We start from the raw sequence: 23235 nt of genomic DNA on the forward strand, positions 1-23235 counted from the left end.
GCAAAAAAAAAAAAAAAAAAAAAGATGTTGGGGGTAGGAGTTTATTAATTTTATTTATTTATTTTTGCAGTGTTGGGTCTTCGTTTCTGAGCGAGGGCTTTCTCTAGTTGTGGCATGCGGGGTCCACTCTTCATCGCGGTGCGCGGGCCTCTCACTATCGCGGCCTCTCTTGTTGCCGAGCACAGGCTCCAGACGCGCAGGCTCAGTAGCTGTGGCTCATGGGCCTAGTTGCTCCGCGGCATGTGGGATCCTCGCAGACCAGGGCTCGAACCCGAATCCCCTGCAATAGCAGGCAGATTCTCAACCACTGCGCCACCAGGGAAGCCCCAGGAATTTCTATTTTTAATTTGATAAATTTTTATCCTGAACCCTCATGAAGTGATATTTTGAAATCTTATATTTTGCTGCATCTACATTTAGCCAGTGTGACATGTTAGACTTGTAAAAAGTATTTTGAGTGGAGGTTAAAAAGACAGAAATTGTAAAAGTTTGGGTGGAAGTATTTACCCATATCAATTAGAAAAATTAGAATTGACAATATTCTCTACTTAGGAGAATTTGTATACCTCTGCACCTGCAGAAAAAAAAAATTTTTCAACTAAAAATATTATGGTCTATTGAGATGGCTTAAAAATGTCAATACCTTAAAATTTATTAACCATAAAAAGTGACTTTGAAGAAGGTTGCAGGCAATTTTATAAAATGATAAAAGGATAACAATAAGACCAAATTGAAGAACGTGTACTTTTTAGGAAAAAGAATTAGTGCCATGACCTTCAAGATGGATATAGCTAAAAAACTGCTCAAAGCAAGTGAATATGTACCAAGAATAATCCTACTTGTGTTTATTTTTAGCATTCAGATAATCAATATAAAGAAGCTTTCAATTATGATTTACACTACATGGGTACGTGTTAATTATAAGTTTTAGAAATTTTACAAGTAACAGAGACCCTCAACAGCAGCAGCTTAAGCAAGGTCGATTTTTGTTTCTTTTTTCTGTGGAAGTCTGGGGTTGACTGCCCAGTCCTGCCCCTTCTGTCTCATTCATCCAGTGTGTGGATGCAGTCCCTCCCTATTACTGTGTCTGGTTGCTCCAGCTTCAGCTGTCTCAGGAAACTGCAGTCGGCAGGAAGGAAGGAAGAGGGAGAAGAAGGATGGGCACTAAAGGACACATGCCAGTTGTCTTTTAAGAAATTTTCCAGAAATCAGTTCCTCACATTTCCGCTTACATCACCTTGGCCAGAATTTAGTCACAGGGCCATATTTAGCTGCAAAGGAGGCTGGGAAATCCAGACTTGATCATGGCTAGTGATGCACCAATGTTAAAATGAAGGATCTATGACCTAAAAGAAGGACGGTACAGAACAGCAGTCCCTGCCACACACTGTCCCTGCAAGTGCATACCACCCACTGCCAGCCCCACAGGATGACTGATTTGGTTAAAGAAGATGCTTTGCTTATGCTTTTTAAGTATTCCAAAGGTGGGTCCTTAATAGCCTAAGACTGAATTAGTATCTCTCATAATATATCCTTCAATCTCTCCTTTACTTGAAGATTCATGCAAATATTGAAATTATTTTATAATATTCCCATATTTGGTTTAAAATATAAATTATGTTAAAGTTAGTGTAGGAAAAAAACAGATTTTCTAGTAAAATGCACCTGTTTTGTCTGTGGCTATGCATAGCTCTGATTTGAGGACAAAGTGTTGTTCTAATTTTGGATGGCTCCGCCATCCCAAGGGCATTTGATTTGCATTTTAACAGAGCTCTCTAAATTCTAAAGGAACACATTTCTTCTGGTGGAATTCAGGTGACTGGGAATGCATTATGAATGTGGGGCTCCCCAGCCCTCCACTCACACCTCCTGGATGGACACCTCTTGGTCATGAATTTTGTCTGTGTCTGGGGCTGGTCCTGGTTTTGATAGACAAGGAATTTACCTCTTTAATTCATTGTTTAAAAAAAACACAGAAGCAAACTAAAGTTCTGAGGAAGCCTGGAAATCACGTGTTCTCTATATGTTGTTTGTGTCAATATTTAAAATTCCAATGTCAATTATTTGGAACTTCAATATATGAGCCATACAACCCTTGCATCCATCCACTAATGATTATCACACTTGACCACAGCATGCACGGCCTTCCTAGCAAGGAAACCGTACACTAACTATAAGACAGCATGAGAGTGTTAGGCACTTATGAGAGACCAACGTCAAATCTTTAATTAAGACCTTAGTTTGCGTTAGAACCTAACAGATGCAACGTAGAGATATCTAGTAGGAATTCTAAAGGTAGGTGGGAAGTATTTATTCATTCAAAGAATCTTAATTGTGTGCCCAAATGTGACCTTCCTGTGCAGGACACTGAGGATAGACTGGTGACTCAGAGTGAGTGTGGATGTCAGCCCAGTCATAAACTGGGCACTCACACGAGATTTAGTTAATTAACTAAAAAATTCTATAAAGGAAAAATACAGCCTGCTGAAAAACTGCATAATAAAGATACCTAACCCACTCTGAGGGCCCAGCAAGACTTTCGCAAGGCAAGCCATATCCACAGGTTGACAAAATTGGGGAACAGAGTTTTCAGGGCTGGAATTTTTAAGAACTGCACACAGACCACCTTAAGGAATTATTGAAGGCTTTAAGCAGAGAAAAGATGCATTCAGATTTGCCTTGTCAAAAGACCCTGGAAGTTGGTGATGTTGGGTTGGGTAGGAAGTCACATGGGCTTGGATGGAGTGGAGGCTGGAAGTAAAGGTGAAAAGAGGTGGGTGGAGATGCAAGGATGTGGGATGTAACATTGACAGGACTTGCACATGGATCCCATGTGCTGATGCTGTGAGGGAGAGGCTGAGAGAGGACAACTTGCAAATTTTACAGGACAGTGGGGAAGGGTGCTGGTGCCAAATACTGCGATGGGGAATGCAGGGGAGAAGGAAAGACAAACGTGAGGCATCACAAGTCATAGAATTTAAGAGGTCAATGAACCCAGCCCCTCACTTTACAGTTACAGGTACTCAGGCCCAGAAAAAAGGAGCAATTCCATCTGAGACCTTGCTCCTTGAAGTATGGTCCAGGGACCAGCAGCATAGGCGTTAACTGGAAGCTTGTTAGAAATGCAAAATCTCAGGCCCTCTCAGACCTACTGAATAGGAATCTACATTTTAACAAGAATCCTCAAGTGATTTGTACAAATAAAATTTGAGAATCACAGTTCTAAGGAACTTAATATATTGTAGAGCTGGGTTAGCATTAATTTAAATATATGTTTTGGAATCCGTTTTCTTGCTTGTATTAAACATTTTCTGTATGTATGGGTTGGGAATGATGCCCAAGTTAAAAAGGTAGGTTGAGCACTGCCATGATTTAGGGATGCTTTATTCAATGGACAAATGGCTACGAATGTTTCACCTATAATATTAAGGAAAGAAGGAGGGAGAAGAAGGGAAGCAAAAGAGGGAGAGAGGGAAGGAGGAAGGAAGGAAGGAAGGAAAGAAGGAAGGAAGGAAGAGTGAAGGAAAGGAGAAAAAGAGAGAGGGAGGGAAAGAGAAAGAGAGAGAGAGAAAGCAAGCAGGCAAGCTCTTCAAAGGCCATGTATGCAATGGATTATTCACAACTTGTGAATATGAGATGAGAAAGAATTGGCCAAGTCAACTTGGCATTACATATTGTGTACACATGCTTCAATATATTCTTTAAAAAGGAATCAAAACTCCCAAATTCATTTCTTTCATTAGTTTCTTTTTAAGGAAGGGATAGTGGTAATGATTATGGATTTCTAAATGTTGCTCAAATAACCAGTGCTATAAAAACTTCTCAGCAAGACATTTCTTTTTGTTTTTATTACTTATTAAGCCCCACCCGGCAGGAATTCCAGCTAACACTGTGCCATGTGTCAAAATGTCTAGCATATTATTGGTGCTGAGGTATCAAATCTCAGCACAGGTGTAGAGTTGAGAAATGGTGCACTAACAGTGTATATTATCTAGTGTTGTGTAACCAATTACTCCCAAATTTAATGGTTGAACACAACAAATATTTCTTGTCTCACAGTTTCTGTGGGTCAGGAATCTGGGTTTGATTTTGCTAGGCACCTCTGGTTCAAATCTCCTGTGAGGTTGCTGTCAAGCTGTCAGCTGGGGCTGAGGTCTCATCTGAAGGCTCAACATGTGGGGACCATCTGCTTCTAAGCCTGCTCCTGTGGTTGCTGGCAGGCCTCAGTCCCTCCCCACAGTGCTGCTGCCTCATGGCATGACAGCTGGCTCCCCCCAGGGTGAGCAATCCGTGAGAAGGAGAAAGAGGGTGCTTAAGGCAAGAGCCACTGTCTTTTTATAACCTAATCCCAGACTAGTCACCTGATCACTTCTGTCATATTCTAATTTTTAGAAGCAAGCCAGTAAGTCCCACACTCAAGGGAAGGGGATGCATGAAGGTGTGATACACAGAGGTGTTCTGAGGTCCATCTTAGAGGTTGTTAACCACACAGTGTTATTCTTCATTTATGCTCTCATCAGAGTGATATGATACTAAAAGACAATTTTCCTATTTTTCTGACCAGCCCAGGGCACTGTACTTTACCCCACATATTCAGATTAGAGATTTGGTTTACTTTTTATTTAATAGGGTGAATGGGACAGAACCAGGAAGCCCACTGAGGCGATCTGAAAGGGCTGGGGCGGGAGATGCAGGCAAGATGGGAGCGATGGGCAACTGTCCCCGGTTGCCACTCCATTAGCACCTTCATAGTCTAGGCCTTGCATGCGATAGGGAAGATCTCCTGTTCATTTCTCCCCTCCTCTCTGCCTTTATACTTGGGTAGTTCTATCCTTAGGTAGGCCTCTTCTTTCCTCACACCATCCCTTGCATTTCCAAAGGCCCAGCTCATTCTCCTCCCTCCTGCACTGCCCTAGCCCTAGGCTCAGTGGAGCCTGCACTGTACCTCCCTGTGGAGGGTGCTAAAGACACCACTGTAGGCAGAAGAGACCTGTTCCTGTCCTCAAGGACTTCACAGTCCACTTGGAGAGACAGGTAGTAATCAAATGACCACACCATACATTTGCTGCAAAAGAAGTGAGCTTACAACGGAGAGACCTAAACTAGTCTGGGGTTTGCACAAGGGCTCTGAAGGGTCATTTACGTAGAATCTTGGGAGGGTAGCAGGGTTGGATGCGTGTGGCAGAGAGAAGTCGTAAGGCAGAGGCAAGCCCAGGATAAGGTTTAGAGTGGCCAGTTTGAGAAGGAAAAGAGGACCTAGGAGCCTGGAATGAGGATCCAGGCTGAGCTGCACACCTAACACAGATCCAGGCACACACTTTAGTGTGTACTATGGAGTGACAATGTAGAAGACAGAGGAACCACAGCTCAAGGGGCCTTGGGAGTAGAATACGGAATTCCCCTGGGGTCAGAGCTGGGCTGGAAGGTGTTGGATGGATCTCAGATGTTTGGGTCTTCCAAGACTTTGCAGGCAAACTTGGGAAGTGAAGTGGCAGCGTCTCCAACATCTTAGTTCCCCCCGCTCTCCCTGCCATTTCCCACTCCTTCCAGGGCTTGTTCTCTACTTTCCACATAGGCACTAACACCCAAATCACACTGTGATGAAACCTTGATCTGGGCTTCTTGATGGGCCTCTTCCCTCAGCCCCTGGGTCTGCTGCTCCTTCCTGTACCTGGTTCTGGTCTCTGCCCTGTTCAGGAGGTTGCGGCCACTGTTGGCTTTCTCTTCTGTGAACACACTGAGTTTGTGTGGACCTCACTGCCTTTGCACTTGCACTTCTCCCTGCCTGCAATGCTCCCACCTGTGCTCCAAATGCTCCTTCTCAGGGCAGGACCACAGACATAAGTTACGGGGCCCCGTGTAAAATGAAAATATGAGGAGTGTCCTGCTTTCAAAAGCAGGGAAGAAGCTTGATCCTTCCTTCTGCAGTCTCTCTCTTGACTGTCATGGTGTTTTTGTTTTTTCTTTGCAGTACGTGGGCCTCTCACTGTTGTGGCCTCTCCCGTTGCGGAGCACAGGCTCTGGACGCGCAGGCTCAGAGGCCATGGCTCATGGGCCCAGCTGCTCCGCGACATGTGGGATCCTCCCGGACCGGGGCACGAACCTGTGTCCCCTGCATCGGCAGGTGGACTCTCAACCACTGCGCCACCAGGGAAGCCCTGTCATGGTGTTTTTGATTTGCTATTTAATGTCATGCTCCCTTGGGCATGAAGATACTTGTAGTACAAACCCTCACAGGCTCCTGGGGATCACGCTCGACCCTGAGGTTCTCTGTGTTGTTGCCCCAGCCCAGCTGTCCTAGATGCATGCTCCACTGTCCCTTCAGACATCACTTGCAAAACACAAAGTCAAAGATAAAATTATTAAGAATTTTGATACAGCGACTACAGAGTATTAATCTCTGAGTGTGGGTCCCCCTTCGGGGCACTGTCTCAGGGGTCAGCTTGGATCCCATATCTAAAATAACCCCATCCTGTACAAACTGTACGAGTCACACCCCATCACATCACCCTGTTTTATATCCCTTAGAGCAATATTACGTTCTGAAATTATCCCTTTAATCTGTTTTCTCTTTTTGTTGTCTGCCTCCACCAAGAGAATGTAAACTCTGTGAAAGCTTGTCCTAATTATCTGCATGCCTAGTGCAGGAGCTGGCACATGTAGACCGTCAATAAATATTTGTTGATTGAAGGAATAAATGTAAAAGAGAGTTTATTGTGCATAACTTTAAATAAACTTGCTGTTTCTCCTAGCTCATGCACACTGGCAATGTGACAAAACTTTCAGCTCATCACCTCTCAGTCCTCTATTTGGAGCGACTAGCCCATATCAAGTCCACGTAAAGGCCAGCTCCAGTCTACCTTTGTCTTGAAACTTGCTGCGGAATACGTGCAGGCCCCTGGACGTTTTCTCTTTCTGCTGCCTTCTAGCACGTGCACTGTGTGTGTTATCTGCACTGCGCCTTAGAGCTGAGAGGAAGGAGCACAGCGAAGCCCAGGACTTTGGAGAGCCCAGTCCTTCCACAGTTCATCAGCACCATGGCTGACCTTCCTGGCACTCCCGTCCCACCTTCTCTCTGTCTTTCTGCCCACAATCCAGACGGCTCTGCCCACCTAGGGCACCGTCCAGCCATCGTGGCCCATGTTGCTGGGTGATTGCCACTCACTTATGCTTAGGCTGGATTTTTGGAAAGCCCTGGAGTGTACCACGATCTCTTGTTCCCAGGAATGAATATAGGAAGTGTCTCATCAGGTTGAATATTAAGGAGCTTAAAATATTCTTGATTTTTAAAACTATATATATATATATATATATATATATATATATATAATACACTGTGCTGACAAATATGCCATTAATGGAGGCTTGGAAGCTGTTTTAGTTATGCAGAGTTTTTCTTTTTTTTAAACATCTTTATTGGAGTATAATTGCTTTACAATTTTGTGTTAGTTTCTGCTATAACAAAGTGAATCAGCCACATGTATACATATATCCCCCATCCCCTCCCTCTTGCATCTCCCTCCCACCCTCCCTATCCCACCGCTCTAGGTGGTCACAAAGCACCGAGCTTATCTCCCTGTGCTATGCAGCTGCTTCCCACTAGCTATCTGTTTTACATTTGGTAGTGTATATATGTCAGTGCTACTCTCTCATTTCGTCCCAGCTTACACTTCCCCCTCCCTGTGTCCTCAAGTCCATTCTGTATATCTGCGTCTGATTCCTGTCCTGCCCCTAGGTTCATCAGAACCATTTTTTTTTCTTTTTTAGATTCCATATATATGTGTTAGCATATGGTATTTGTTTTTCTCTTTCTGACTTACTTCACTCTGTATGACAGACTCTAAGTCCATCCACCTCACTACAAATAACTCAGTTTCGTTTCTTTTCATGGTTGAGTAATATTCCATTGTATATTCCATACTGTTCTCCATAGTGGCTGTATCAATTTACATTCCCACCAACAGGGCAAGAGGGTTCCCTTATCTCCACACCCTCACCAGCATTTATTGTTCGTAGATTTTTTTGATGATGGCCATTCTGCCAGGTGTGAGGTGATACCTCATTGTAGTTTTGATTTGCATTTCTCGAATGATTAGTGATGTTGAGCATCCTTTCATGTGTTTGTTGGCAATCTGTATATCTTCTTTGGAGAAATGTCTATTTAGGTCTCTCTATGACATAAATCACAGCAAGATCCTTTTTGACCCATCTCCTAGAGAAATGGAAATAAAAACAAAAATAAACAAATGGGACCTAATGAAACTTAAAAGCTTTTGCACAGCAAAGGAAAAGCTTTTAAGTTTCATTAGGTCCCATTTGTTTATTTTTGTTTTTATTTCCATTTCTCTAGGAGGTGGGTCAAAAAGGATCTTGCTGTGATTTATGTCATAGAGTGTTCTGCCTATGTTTTCCTCTAAGAATTTTATAGTGTCTGGCCTTACATTTAATCCATTTTGAGTTTATTTTTGTGTATGGTGTTAGGGAGTGTTCTAATTTCATTCTTTTACATGTAGTTGTCCAGTTTTCCCAGCACCACTTATTGAAGAGGCTGTCTTTTCTCCATTGTATATTCTTGCCTCCTTTATCAAAAATATGTGTGTGGGTTTATCTCTGGGCTTTCTATCCTGTCCCATTGGTCTATATTTCTGTTTTTGTGCCAGTACCATACTGCCTTGATTATTGTAGCTTTGTAGTATAGTCTGAAGTCCAGGAACCTGATTCCTCCAGCTCTGTTTTTCTTTCTCAAGACTGCTTTGGCTATAATTTCTTTCATCAGTGTCTTATAGTTTTCTGCATACAGGTCTTTTGTCTCCTTAGGTGGTTTATTCCTAAGTATTTTATTCTTTTTTTTGCAATGGTAAATAGGAGGCCTCTCACCGTTGTGGCCTCTCCCGTTGCGGAGCACAGGCTCCGGACGCGCCATGGCTCACAGGCCCAGCCGCTCCGCGGTATGCGGGATCTTCACAGACCGGGGCACGAACCCGTGTCCCCTGCATCGGCAGGTGGACTCTCATCCACTGCGCCACCAGGGAAGCCCCTACTTCTTCTTTTCTGATTTGGACTCCTTTTATTTCTTTTCCTTCTCTGATTGCCCTGGCTAACCAGATGGCTTCATAGGAAAATTCTATCAAACGTTTAGAGCAGAGCTAACACCTATCCTTCTCAAACTCTTCCAAAATATAGCAGAGGGAAGAACACTCCCAAACTCATTCTACGAGGCCTTCATCACCCTGATACCAAAACCCGACAAAGATGTCACAAAAAAATAAAACTACAGGCCAATATCACTGATGAACATAGATGCAAAAATCCTCAACAAAATACCAGCAAACAGAATCCAACAGCACATTAAAAGGATCATACACCATGATTAAGTGGGGTTTATCCCACGAATGCAAGGATTCTTCAATATATGCAAATCAATCAATGTGATATACCATATTAACAAACTGAAGGATAAAAACCATATGATAATCTCAATTGATGCACAAAAAGCTTTTGACAAAATTCAACACTGATTTATGATAAAAACTTTCCAGAAAGTAGGCATAGAGGGAACCTACCTCAACATAATAAAGGCCATATATGACAAACCCACAGCCAACATTGTTCTCAGTGGTGAAAAACTGAAACCATTTCCTCTAAGATCAGGAACAAGACAAGGTTGCCCACTCTCACCACTATTATGCAGAGAGTTTTATACTAAAAAATAATGCAGCATGAGAACTACAAGGAGGGTGGAGAGAAAAGTGTCTGAACTTGAGCTACAAATGATTTCAAACAGCTCTATTTCATAGATGCGATGAAGAAGTACAGAAATGAAATAGTATTCTATTTTTAAATGCTACTTTGGATCTTATTTATTTAAATAAATATTTAGTAATATTTTTGGCAAATTCCCACATGTTTTGTGTATGTATGGGAGTTTCAATTTAAAATACAGTTTAGGTCTTTTTCTGTGACTTCTCCATTTGACTAGATGTATGAAGCCATACTGTTTATTGCATGCATAAATATGACCTTTTCCTACTTTTTTTTTTTTTTTTTTTGTGGTATGCAGGCCTCCCTCTGCTGTGGCCTCTCCCGTTGCGGGGCACAGGCTCCGGACGCGCAGGCCCAGCGGCCATGGCTCACGGGCCCAGCCGCTCCGTGGCATGTGGGATCTTCCCAGACCGGGGCACGAACCCGGTTCCCCTGCATCGGCAGGCGGACGCGCAACCACTGAGCCACCAGGGAAGCCCTTTTTCCTACTTTTTAATGGAATAAGTATTAATGGCTTTTAATCTTCCTGAAGTAACTTATTTTTCCAGATAAACCATAGGAGTGGACACGTGTTACATGTGTATTGAAGTGTTTTGTTTTTTTTTTAAATAAGACTTTAAGAGAACCAACATCTGGCTTTGTTGATTTTCTGTATTGTTTGTTTTCTATTTCTTTGATTTCTGTTTTTACCTATATTCTTTATTTCTTCTACTTCGGGTTTTATTCACTCTACTTATTCTAGTTCTCATGGTGAAAGCATAGGTACTGATTTTAAACATTTTTCTTTTTTTATACAGGCATTTAAAAGAACAGATTTCCTCTCTAAGGATTGTTTAAGCTGCATCCTACAAATTTTGACATGCTGAGTTTTTATTATTTTTCAATTTGAAATATTTTCTAGTTTGAATGATTTCTTCCTTTTTAAAAAAACTATGTTTTATTAAAAATGTGTGATTAGGGCTTCCCTGGTGGTGCAGTGGATGAGAATCTGCCTGCCAATTCAGGGGACACGGGTTCGATCCCTGGTCCGTGAAGATCCCACTTGCCATATAGCAACTAAGCCTGTGTGCCACAACTACTGAGCCCATGTGCCTAGAGCCCGCGCAACACAGCAAGAGAAGCCACCACAATGAGAAGCCCACACGCAGCTATGAAGACCCAACACAACCAAAAATAGATAAATAAAATAAAGAAATTTTATATCTCCAAATGGATGGAGATTTTCTAGATATCTTTTCTAAAAGCATCTTATTATTGATTTATAATTTAATTCCATTGTGATCAGATTTAAATCCATAAATTTATTTTGAAATTTATTGAGACTTGTTTTCTGGCCTAACATGAAATATGCATTTTTTTTTTTTTTTTTTTTTGGTGGTACGCGGGCCTCTCACTGTTGTGGCCTCTCCCTTTGCGGGGCACAGGCTCCGGACGCGCAGGCCCAGCGGCCACGGCGCACGGGCCCAGCCGCTCCGCGGCATGTGGGATCTTCCCAGACCGGGGCACGAACCTGTGTCCCCTGCATCCGCAGGCAGATTCTCAACCACAGCACCACCAGGGAAGCCCGAAATATGCATTTTTAATGAACTGCCACATCACTTTCAGTTTTCACATTTCACTTCAAATTTCTTTCTCCTCTTTAAACTTAGCATGGAAACTAGAGTGAATGTGCATATGCTGAATAGGAACAAATATGGCCAATGCAGGCCCTATCTCTGTTGGAAAGATCTGTTTATTTTGCAGCTACCAGAATTGACAGGCTTCTTCTAAAATGTTTACTTCAGGACACAGTTTTAAAATAGTCTCCCCTGAAATCAAGTGATGAATACAAGAAAAACGTGGTAATCTCTGTCTGTGGTTTCAGTGCCTTTGAGAGGCAAGAGGCATCCAATGGGTTTCAGCATAGGCCGAAGTGTAGGATCTGTCACTCTCACTCAATAATTAATTGTCTATGTCATTCTCCCATCATGGGTTCCAGTTCTTTGACATTCCCACAATGTCCCACAGCCTTGAACATGGAAAACACTCAAGAAGTTCTATTTAATTGAGCGATAAACAGAGAAAGAGCAGCAGTGAAATCCGAAATGGTGGCATTGAGAAAACATATTTATGAAAATAAACATCCCCTGTTAGACATAGCATTGATTTTTTTTTTTTTTTTTTTTTTTTTGGGGTACGGGGCCCTCTCACTGTTGTGGCCTCTCTCGTTGCAGAGCACAGGCTCCGGACGCACAGGCTCAGTGGCCATGGCTCACGGGCCCAGCTGCTGCGCGGCATGTGGGATCTTCCCGGACCAGGGCACGAACCCGTGTTCCCTGCATCGGCAGGCGGACGCTCAACCACTACGCCACCAGGGAAGCCCAGCATTGATATTTTTAATGAAATTGATATATTGGATGTTGCCAGGTCAATCATATAGTCAATAATAAATACCATGGCTTCTATGAAAGTATAAAGTCCTCATTAAGAAATACAACCATTTGACTCTAAAATCAAGTCCCCAAATTTTAACATGAACATAGTGAGAAGCTTTATTAATAAATTAAGAAGTAAAGCATTGAACAGTATAAAGTATAAAAAAGGGCAGATTTGATGGGAGGTAGAAGGGAGTAGAGAGAGGTAGTTTTCTCTTTTACAGGATGTCTGGTATATTTACACTTGGTGGTGGATAAAGGAAATGCCTGCAAGACAGTTTTACCCTTGTGACTAAATTTAATCTTGTATGAAGAATGGTGTGCCAATTACATTTTTATGGCTTTTGTTTACCAGATTACAGAAGAATGCGTTGATTCAGTAAATTTAATTTTCAAATCAATCAGCATCTTGTAGCCAAAATAATTTGCTGAAGATCTGGGTTGTCTTGTTATTAGTTGGTTATTTTAGTGTTGTGCTGTGCCTTGCATATTATCTTTTACATAGTAGATGCTCAGTAAATAATTCTTGGATTTAATCAAACTTTTTGTACAGCTGGAATGGGAAACAAGGTAAAGCTTTGCTGTCATTAATGCTCATTTTTTATAGGACTGACTTAAACTTAGAATCAACAGCTAAAGAACTAAAGAATGGTCTTTCTTTCTTCTGTACCAACCACGTTACTATTCCCTGCACACTTCACCAACCCTTGTTTTTCCATTCAATCTGCTCACAACTTTGTCAACTGTCTTTTCAGTGAACTCTCTTGGGTAACTCCTCTGAGGTTGCTTTCTGTTTCTGGGACCCTGTCTGATAAGGCAGAGTTGGGGTTTTGGTAGCTGTTAGGCCAGGTTCTCTGGAACATTTGCAAGCAGCAGGTTTATTGTGAAGTATTCTCGTAAGTGAGTGAGGGAAGCAGGATGAGGCAGAGGGAGAAGCTGAACTGTGATGCAGTTACGGCCTCAACTGATCTGACTCTGGAATTTGGAGGGCCATTTAGAATTGTCTAGAATTTAGGTGAGGGGGCCCGGCTTTTGCACCCCTATCACGGATGCAGACTGCCCTTGGAGATTGGGCATAACTTTGGATGGGACAACTCCTTTTTGCCCAAGACCATTCCCAGAGAGCAACTGAGCTGTGAGTCTTCAGCCACAAATGCTCCTGGCAGCTGGGGTACAAGTGTCTCCATTCTGAAGGGTGGCACAGCACAGCACCCCCTGCCCCAGATGAGGACAGGTGAAGCAGGGGCAAGAGGGATGAGGAGGGACTCGGGGAGTGGTTATAATGACAAATCCTAGACTTAAGCTCTAAAGAGGGACGTTAGTAAGGGACAGGGTGAAGGCAGATCAATGATGGTAGGTCTCCGTGGAGTGCTAGAGAAATAGGAGTATTGCAGCTACTGCTGAATCTTTCAGAAAGCAGAGCACCAGAAACAGAGACTGTGAGGGAGTTTTGGGGGCTGGTCATAAAGGGTTCATTGGGCCTGGGAGTAAGGAAGTTGGTAGGGGGCCATCAGCACTGGGGGGAGGTGAGGTGACAGATTGGGAAGTATATTTTACAGTGACGGTAAAATACCAAAAATTGTGATTTGAAAAAATTATTAATATACTTTAAAAATAGATTCTAATGCTTTTTATTGTTCTTACTAGGTATTTGAAAAACGGTCATTTAAAAAGTGTATAGAGGAAGACAATGAATACATGTTTTGCTGAAAACAAGACCACTGGTTTAGTCAGATTTGGGGTCTTAAAGGAGATTTCTTAGAATAGAGGAGCTCATTTCCATTTGAAGGCCGTGGCCCTTTTCTTTTTGGGAGTGCTGCAGCTACCACCAAACTCTCTGAGTTGTAAATCCGTCTGTCCAGATACTCATCTCTGCCCCATCCTACTGCCTGGCTCCTTGGGAGGTTCGCGGTAACCATCTGCACATGGCCCTGCCGTTCTCCGCGGCCTAGCTCCGGGCCAGCGTGGCTGCCAGATGTCTGACCTCCTCCCTGGGAGGGAGCTGGGGATCACCTCTTCTGCCTGGAGGCTTTCAGCTTTGTGTGTCGTTCTCAGAACCCGCTTTTGGCTTCCAGCTACCAGCAGAAAGCCAACTTTGATCATGCTTGGCTTAAAGAACACCATTAAACATTGGCAAGTGCTGTAAATTTTATTTTGGACGGAGCGTTTTAAAGGTTAAGGAATGAAACTGAATGCATAGAATTTTATTCTGTTTTTTGTAGATTTCTGAAAAAAAAATTCCACTCCTCTGTCAAACTCATATCTAATGGTCTAAATTCCCTGGTCCCCTGGCTGTTGGTATCTATTTCTGTCATTTTCATTTCTACATCCAACTCTTAAATTTTTTTTCTCCTATGTTGATTTTCTTTCACCATGCAAAATAATCACTGTTTTGGATAATTAATAATCTTTTCTCCTTCTTACCTCCTCCTCTTCTTCCTCCTTTCAGTATAATACTCTCCTTTTTCTAAATCCCTTTCCTGAGCAATTCCCAACTTACAGATAATTCCCTCTGTGGCACTTCATTAGTCTTTAGCTCCAAAATCAAGGTTTTCTTTGTCAAATTAGTCTTAGAATGTACTTGGCCTTCCCCAAAAGCTACTGAAGCAATTTTACCACTGAAGTTAGGGACCTACAGGTGGTCTGAAGCTGCCTGCTGAGTTTTGTAAGACTGCTTTTAGTTCATTAAATTGAAACATTTCAAAAAGTTTTTTAAGTTCAGCCTGTCCATGGAATTCATGTTACTTAGTCTGATTGTAATGGTTCCCCCATGACTCTAGGAACATTAGTTGGACAGTCGTCCATCTCATCTTCATCATCCTCATTGTCAACCACAAATATGCTGAGTTTCCTCAGCGTGTGGGAAAAACAGGAGGATCTTTCTCCTGATAGCATGTATCATGCCCTAATTGATGCTATTGTCAAAACTTAGTATGAAAGCTACAAAAGTACAGAAAATAAACTTTGTCTCTGGAATTCCAGGACTCCTTTTGCAAGTAGAGTTTTGAACATACGTATATATTTTTGTTAATTATTAACCAGTTAATTATTATTATTCAGTTAATTAAAAATTAAAGCATTTCTCTGATTATAAAGTAAATAAGAGTTAATTGCAGAGAAGATAAATGATGAAAAGTATATAGAAGAAAATAAAATTCATCCATAATTGCATTGATTAGACAGGATTACTGTTGGCCATGGGGCTATTGTTTTCTAATTGATTTTTCTTTTGATATTACAAAAGTGGACCAAAAGATGTATACAGTTTATAAACTTTTATTCTCTTCACATTATGGACAATTTCTCATATATTTAAATGTAAGATAATTTTTAAATGACAACATACTATTTGATCAAATGGATAGCCACAATTTATTTAAACATTTCTCATTTGCCCTGTATTTTGGCTCTGTTGAATATTTTAGTGTCATTAATAATGTTGCCATAAACCCTGAACACCCAAGTAGAAATGGAAATATTGGAGCATATTATGGTATTTTATAATTTGACAGAAGCTTGCAAGCTGAAGGCAAAATTTCAAAACCAAATTCATGGGGATTTTACAACCTTAAAAGGGGTCTCTTTCTTTTTTTTTTTTTGCGGTACGCAGGCCTCTCACTGTTGCACCCTGTCCCGTTGCGGAGCACAGGCTCCGGACGCGCACGTTCAGCGGCCATGGCTCACGGGCCCAGCCGCTCCGCGGCATGTGGGATCTTCCTAGACCGGGGCACGAACCCGCGTCCCCTGCATCAGCAGGTGGACTCTCAACCACTGCGCCACCAGGGAAGCCCCATTTCTTCTTTTTTAATAGCTAATATAATTGTCGCAAAGATCTACATGTGAAATATTTATCTCAAATATTTTAATTGATGCCAAAGATCTGAGAGCACAGTGAGTATGGGCTGAGGAAGTTCTCTACACCCTTACGAAGCTAAAATCGCAATCAGTGTGTCTCCATAGTCATGTGCTTTACTGAAAGCAAAAGAAAACTGTCATCCTCAACTCTTTCTGGACTTGTATTGCCTGACCCCACAGTCCATAACCCTGTCATCCAAATCCCCAGCCATCGCTCTTCTCTCACATCTACAAATCTATTTGTCACCACCATTTCTCAGCATTGCATTTGCTCTTGACTACAACATAAAGACAGAGTTCCTCATTTCCTGTGGCCATTAAGATCGCTCTTCTCTTCACTCAAGGGATGACCCCAGGGTGATAATTTTTTATTTCCCTCTTTAATGTATTCTCATCCTTGTCCAACTCAGTTCATTTCTCCTGTGACGCCATCTCTTCTTCCCAGAGTGAGCTATCTTCTTTTTCCTTCTCTCATTTCTCATGGTACAGTATATTATTATCATGTTGTGTGATGATTATTAGTTTATCTGCCCTTGCATCCCTTATCAAAGACTACCTATTTATCCCTGTATTCCTTCTATCTGCCTAAAACCTGCCAGACTGTTTGTAATACGCAGTGCCCAAATATCTGCTAAAAGTATGAGTGCTAAGCTCTACTCAGTGCTTGTTTGTGTGTAACTCATGGCATGTTTGAGGGGGAAATAGATTATATGAATGAAAGACTATTACATGTATGGTGGTCTTAATCCTTCTTTTTCCTCAAATAACTTATAACTTCCTCTCACTAGTTTTTTCAAACTTTTCACATGTGGGCTCTTATATTTTTGTAAGATTTTTTTGTTCATGATACTTGGGCTTACTTTCCATCCTGGATGCATCCAACACTGGACCATTCTGCCCTCAAATTCATGAGAGTTGATGGGAACACTTAAAGTTGGGTTCATTCCATTTGGTTAGCTCCTTGTTGCCTTTCCACTCTTTCTCTGCATTCTTCTTGATTTTTAACCTCGGTAGCTATACAGTGTTGTGTAAATGTGTCTGTGGATAGAGTGTGTATAGGCGGGGCCCTCATGGTTTGAAAAAGACGAACCAAGAGCAGACTCAAATAATTAGTATTAATCTTTTACATTAGCTGGGACCTCAAAGTCCACGACAAAAATACTGCTTCCCCCTAGCATAGAAAAGACTGTCCCCCTACAATGAGCCTTTTCTGAATGGAATTTCATTGAAATGTTGTGTCTTTGAGATACCTTTTAAGTAAATACAAGAGTATATTTCAGATGCATTAAATCTTCTAGGGAGCAAATTAGCACATGGAAACATTTAAGGTAAATTAATTTGGTTTTCTAACTGAAAAAGTAGAATGATATAATATCATTCCATATTAGACTATAACTAACTGATGAGTAGTTCTTAAAATATTTACTTTATTTTACAATATCCAATTCTCAAAATTAAAGAAATTTGCTTCTGGGGATGTTTTAGGCATGTGAGTATATTTTAATTAAATTGGCTAAATAAAAGCACATAGGAGTTTAAGGATTCACTTTTATGCATCCCTTATAGTCTGATTGGCAGTACTATTGCCTTTTAAGATTTATAATATTGCTAAGCAAAAACACTTGGGTCATGCAGTTTAAAATGGCCTCTGCAATTTTGACCCAGCTAACCATATATCTGAGTATATACAAGAGTTAGTGAAACAAAACACACCAGCTGGCCCAGGCATGCTGTCACATGGGTAAGGTACAAAATTCTACATAGTGCTCAAAACCCATTAACAACTCTCATTTTTACATATAAAAAGATTATAAACAAATAAAGCGTAAGATGAAGTAAATCTTGTATTTCAGCTGGAGCCGAAAAGTAGTATTCTCGAACTATGAGGGTAAAGCTGCTTTGTTTAGTTTTAATTTGTGAGAAGTCCATTGTATTTACAAAATAATTTTATTTTTGTAGAATTTTGATTATTAGCACGACAATTAGCCAGCTACCCCCTTTCTGTGGGTCTCAGAAAAAATGAACAGTTTTCTTGTTTAGCTTTTTGGAATAAAAATTGCAGATCAGGTAGAGCTTTCTGGGTAACTGTATTCCTTCTGTGACTTAGGGAAGGAGGAAAAAGAGATGAGAAAATACCACTTATTTTATTCTTAATGCTCTTCCCATTCATTCAGCATTCTGATGAGCTAACAAGATTCTACAAGGAAGCTTGGGCTTCTGCTCAAGACCACTCAGGAGCAGCCACCCTGTTCATTTCCTGCACCCCTTGGAAAAATGGCACTGTGAAGTGTTCCATCTATAACTTCAGTGTAAAGCATCTGTGCACAAGACCATGCTCTCTAACTCCTTCCAACCCAGCAACTATGTCCACCTGTGGACGGGCACTGGTGTCCTCAAAACTGGCTCTGTGCACTCACCCTTGGGGACTTGCTGGTGGCTCTGTGCACAGTTGCTACGGTGGCAATGGGGTGCTTGCTCTTGTTTCTTGGCTGGGTGAGGCATGATCTGGGTGAAGCTAGATAGAAGGGTCTGTCGCCACTCCCTGTTAGAGAAGGAAGGTAGTCACTGCCATTCTCTCTACAGCCCGCAATTTTAGACTTTAGGGACCAGTGACCGTGGAGGCTGCTGGTGCGCCCTCCAAAAAGAGATGTCCCAAGTCATCTCCTTATGGGCTGATTAAGGTTTCAGCAGCCTGTAATGGCTGTTAGACTTTGGCCTGACCCAACTGTGGTTTGCCATCAAAGTTTCTTAGTGATAAAGCTGGATGCACCCCTGAACATTCCTACAGACAGGCGGTTGGATGGGAAGGGCCGAGCACGATTGCTGCCTGTTATTTTACAGCTCTGTTTGCAGGCTTTCCATACAGATACATTGTGTACACATGTCAGATATATAGAGTATTTGCCCCTTCATATTTGGTTAAAAGTAGGCCTAAAGCATCTCATTTTCTTCTCTTATTTTAGAGCATGTGTACTTGATTTAACAAATACTTGAGGACTCACTGTCACAGGCATTGAATGGCAGCATCGTGATTTCTCTCCCTAACTTATTAGAAATGGCTACTGATCAAATGTCTATTTAGGAAGCTGACATTGTAATATGCTTTTCCTATTCTAATTTCTTGGTATAATATATTATGTTGAGAGAGTTCCTTACATTGAACCATTCTTGAATTCTCCGAATATACCCTAGGGAGTCATGGTATGTAATTATTTTATATACTGCTGGATTCTATTTGCAAGTACTTTATTTAGAATTGCCACATTTATACTAATTCAAAACTATTCTATTTAGAATTTATTTTCATAAGTGAAATTAGTCTATAGTATTTGTTTGTCTGTCTTTATTGGATTTTGGTGTTATGGCTGTCTTAGTTTTGAAAATGAACTGAGAAGCTCTTCATCTTTTCTGCTGGCCTGGAATAGCAGAACAATGATCTGTTTTCATAAATCATTTCCTGAGCCTTCTACTCTGTATATTGAGAATCACCTTTATTAATGAAAATCACAGATATTTTTCTGGTTTCCAGAATTTCTGCGAAGGTCAAAGGTACATGAAAATGTTTTGCAAATTCTAGCATGCTATGCAAATGTTAATTATTATTTTTCTAAATCCAAAGGTTGAATTTCTCTGAACACTTAAAGCTGTTATTGCTTCAAATATCTTTTCATCATTCTTTATCTTTTACGTACCTTAAAGGTTTTGTCTAATTGACCTGGAAATTCAGTATGTTTAAGAACTCATTTCAATCTTTGGCTCTGCCATGTGCTAATTCTAAATCCAAAGGTTGAATTACTGAATATACTTAAAGCTGTTATTGCTTCAAATATCTTTTCATCATTCTTTATCTTTTACGTACCTTAAAGGTTTTGTCTAATTGACCTGGAAATTCAGTATGTTTAAGAACTCATTTCAATCTTTGGCTCTGCCATGTGCTAACTTTGTGAACTTTCTTCTAACTACTGAATATTTGATGTCTCAGTTTCTTTATCTATGAAATGGGGACAGTAGAATTTACCTCCTAAGGTTGTTGCGAGTGTAAAGATACTTTGACCATTCTTCAAAGTATACTTGTAAAAAACATAGCTTGGTCCCTGGGACAAAGGAAGTCTGGAATAAAATGTTAGTTATTATTATTACTACTAATAATACTATTTTGGAGACTGACTATGAATTCTTCAGGAGAGTTGAGATGGGTATATTAGATAGTTTGACTTACTGAGAAGCTTATTGATATCCTGCCTTTGGTAAGTAGAAAGGATTTCAAGTCAAGTACTTCTCCCAGATGGCATATTGATATATACTAAATACTTCTTTTTTTTTAGTAAATCTGCAGGTTAGCTACTGAACCCTTAGATATATGTGGGAAGAACTGGGTGATTTTTCAGTATTTTGATGCTCTGGGATTTGAAATGCAAAATCACATATTTGGAACTGTCTGTTTGGACCATACTCTAAACTGTATGCATCTTTGCTGAAAGAAGGGGGAAAAAGGTTTTTTTACAACTGTGCATCCTTTCTGTCAATCTGTCTTGACTTGTCTTGATTTTACTGTCTTGATTTGTATTTATGACCCAGATGTCTCCATAGCAGGTCCCAACAGGACAGGAAAAGAAGCAATCTGAGGGAAATTGCTTTTTTCCAGAGGTCAGCCCTACCCCTTAGTCCAGTGGGCAAGATCTGGACATATATCATGCCATGGAAATTTGGTTTTCCAGAGAAATTTGAATGAGGAATTTATTTTTATTCCCAAAATAAACCTGAAGACTTGTCATACCATTTCCAAGTGGTGTGCTGTCTGAGTAGCTGACTGCAAAGAGCAAACCTCAACCTTTAAGGTGTTTTTTCTTAGTGAGAGTTTTACCTTAGTATCAGCCATTGTGGTTATTTCCTCATTCATAACAAGTCACCAGTGTTCTGAGTTTCCGCGTCAACTGTGAACCTTGTTTTTGTTCATTCACCAGAGTGGAAAATCATAGGGTTCATGTAATTAGCAGTCTAGAAAAATATCAACAAACAGATATTTCTTCTGTGGCCAGAAAATTCTGAGCCTAGGAGACCACCCTGAGGAGTAAGTGACATCTCGGGGGACATGTGTACAGAAATGCTTGATTGCAGCAGTTCATGGGGACAGAGGGGATTGTGGTTACATAATTGCTGTTTTTTTCCAACATTTTATTTAGTTAGGAAGGCTATTTTCAAGTGGCTATATGACCAACCAAATGATGAATTTGCATGGTTTCCATCAAAAGTAGCTAAAAATATCTATATTTTTGGCCAGATGATAAAGCTATCTCTTATAACTGCCCCACTCCGCACCCCAACCTTCATGTCTGCCTTAATTTGGTACATTTAGGGGGATTTTGCTAGTCACTTTGGTGATATAAGTAAAATATTAAGTTTGCAAAAACTCTTAGGCACATCACTTATTGTCAGTGGTGTGCTGGAGCCAGCTTGTATATGTCAGTACCGTTCATATTGAAGGCTGACGGTGTTCATCTCTTCCTAAACCCATGGTCAATGGCCCCATACTACTGTAGCTCTGTAGTGTAGTCTGAAGTCAGGGAGCCCGATTCCTCCATCTATTTTTTTTTTTTTCTCAAGATTGCTTTTGCTCTTTGAGGTCTTTTGTGTTTCCATAAAAATTGTAAATTTTTTTGTTCTAGCTCTGTGAAAAATGCCATTGGTAATTTGATAGGGATTGCATTGAATCTGTAGATTGCTTTAGGTAGTATTGATTCGTCCAATCCAAGAACATGGTATATCTCTTCATCTGTTTCTGTCGTCTGTATTAATTTTGTATCCTGTGACTTTACTAAATTCATTGATTAGCTCTAGTAGTTTTCTGGCTGCATCTTTAGGATCTTCTACATATAATATTATGTCATCTGCAAACAGTGACGGTTTACTTCTTCTTTTTCAATTTGTACTGGCACAAAGACAGCAATATAGATCAATGGAACAGGATAGAAAGCCCAGAGATAAACCCACGCACATATGGTCACCTAATCTATGACAAAGGAGGCCAGAATATACAATGGAATCTTATAGTTTTCTGCATACAGGTCTTTTGCCTCCTTAGGTAGGTTTAGTCCTAGGTTTTTTTTTTTTTTTTTTTTAGTGGTAATTGGGATTGGAAAGCCCAGAGATAAACCCACGCACATATGGTCACCTAATCTATGACAAAGGAGGCCAGAATATACAATGGAAAAAATATTTGCAAACGAAGCAAGTGACAGAGGATTAATCTGCAAAATATACAAACAGCTCATGCAGCTCAATATCAAAACAACAAACAACCGAATCCAAAAATGGGCAGAAGACCTAAATAAACATTTCTCCAAAGAACATATACAGATGGCCAACAAACACATGAAAAAATGCTCATCATCACTAATTATTAGAGAAATGTAAATCAAAACTACAGTGAGATATCACCTCACACAGGTCAGAATGGCCATCATCAAAAAACCTACAAACAATAAATGGATACCAAGGGATGGAGTGGGGTGGAATGAATTGGGAGATTGGGATTGACATATATACACTATCGATACTATGTGTAAAATAGGTAACTAATGAGAAAGTACTGTATAGCACAGGGAACTCTACTCAATGCTCTGTGGTGACCTAAAGGAAAGGAAATACAACAAAAAGGGGATATATGTATACGTATAGCTGATTCACTTTGCTGTACAATAGAAATTAACACAACATTGTAAAGCAACTATACTCCAATAAAAATATTTTTTAAAATGGCACCATATTGGTAGCTTGAAATTGGCCATGGTGGGAGTATTTACATCATGGTAATCAGTAGATGCTACAAATCATCCCCGCAGAGAGGTGGCTGTCAAACACTTTGTGGTACTCTGTGTCCTATCACTATTCTCTTACTCCTTGATCGATTGAGGCAGGGCTGTGTTTTAAGACATATACTTCATGGGCTCTATAATCCATGAAGATATCTTCTATGACATGCCCTTCTCTGGAAAAGATGTTTTGTTCTAAAGTGGATATTTACCTTCCTGCCACCATTTATCCTTCCTTGAATAATTATACTCCAACTTCTATCCTCTGTTTGTATATAATTTATTGTTCACCATCAGCTCAGGGCTTTGGGCAGGGCCAATCTTAGCTCAGAGTTGGAGCATGTTCCTTAAGCCAAAATCCACCAGAACATTGCCTTCCTCTGGCCAGAGTA

This window comes from Physeter macrocephalus, chromosome 9 (assembly GCF_002837175.3).
Source record: "Physeter macrocephalus isolate SW-GA chromosome 9, ASM283717v5, whole genome shotgun sequence".
In the NCBI taxonomy this organism is placed as follows: domain Eukaryota; kingdom Metazoa; phylum Chordata; class Mammalia; order Artiodactyla; family Physeteridae; genus Physeter; species Physeter macrocephalus.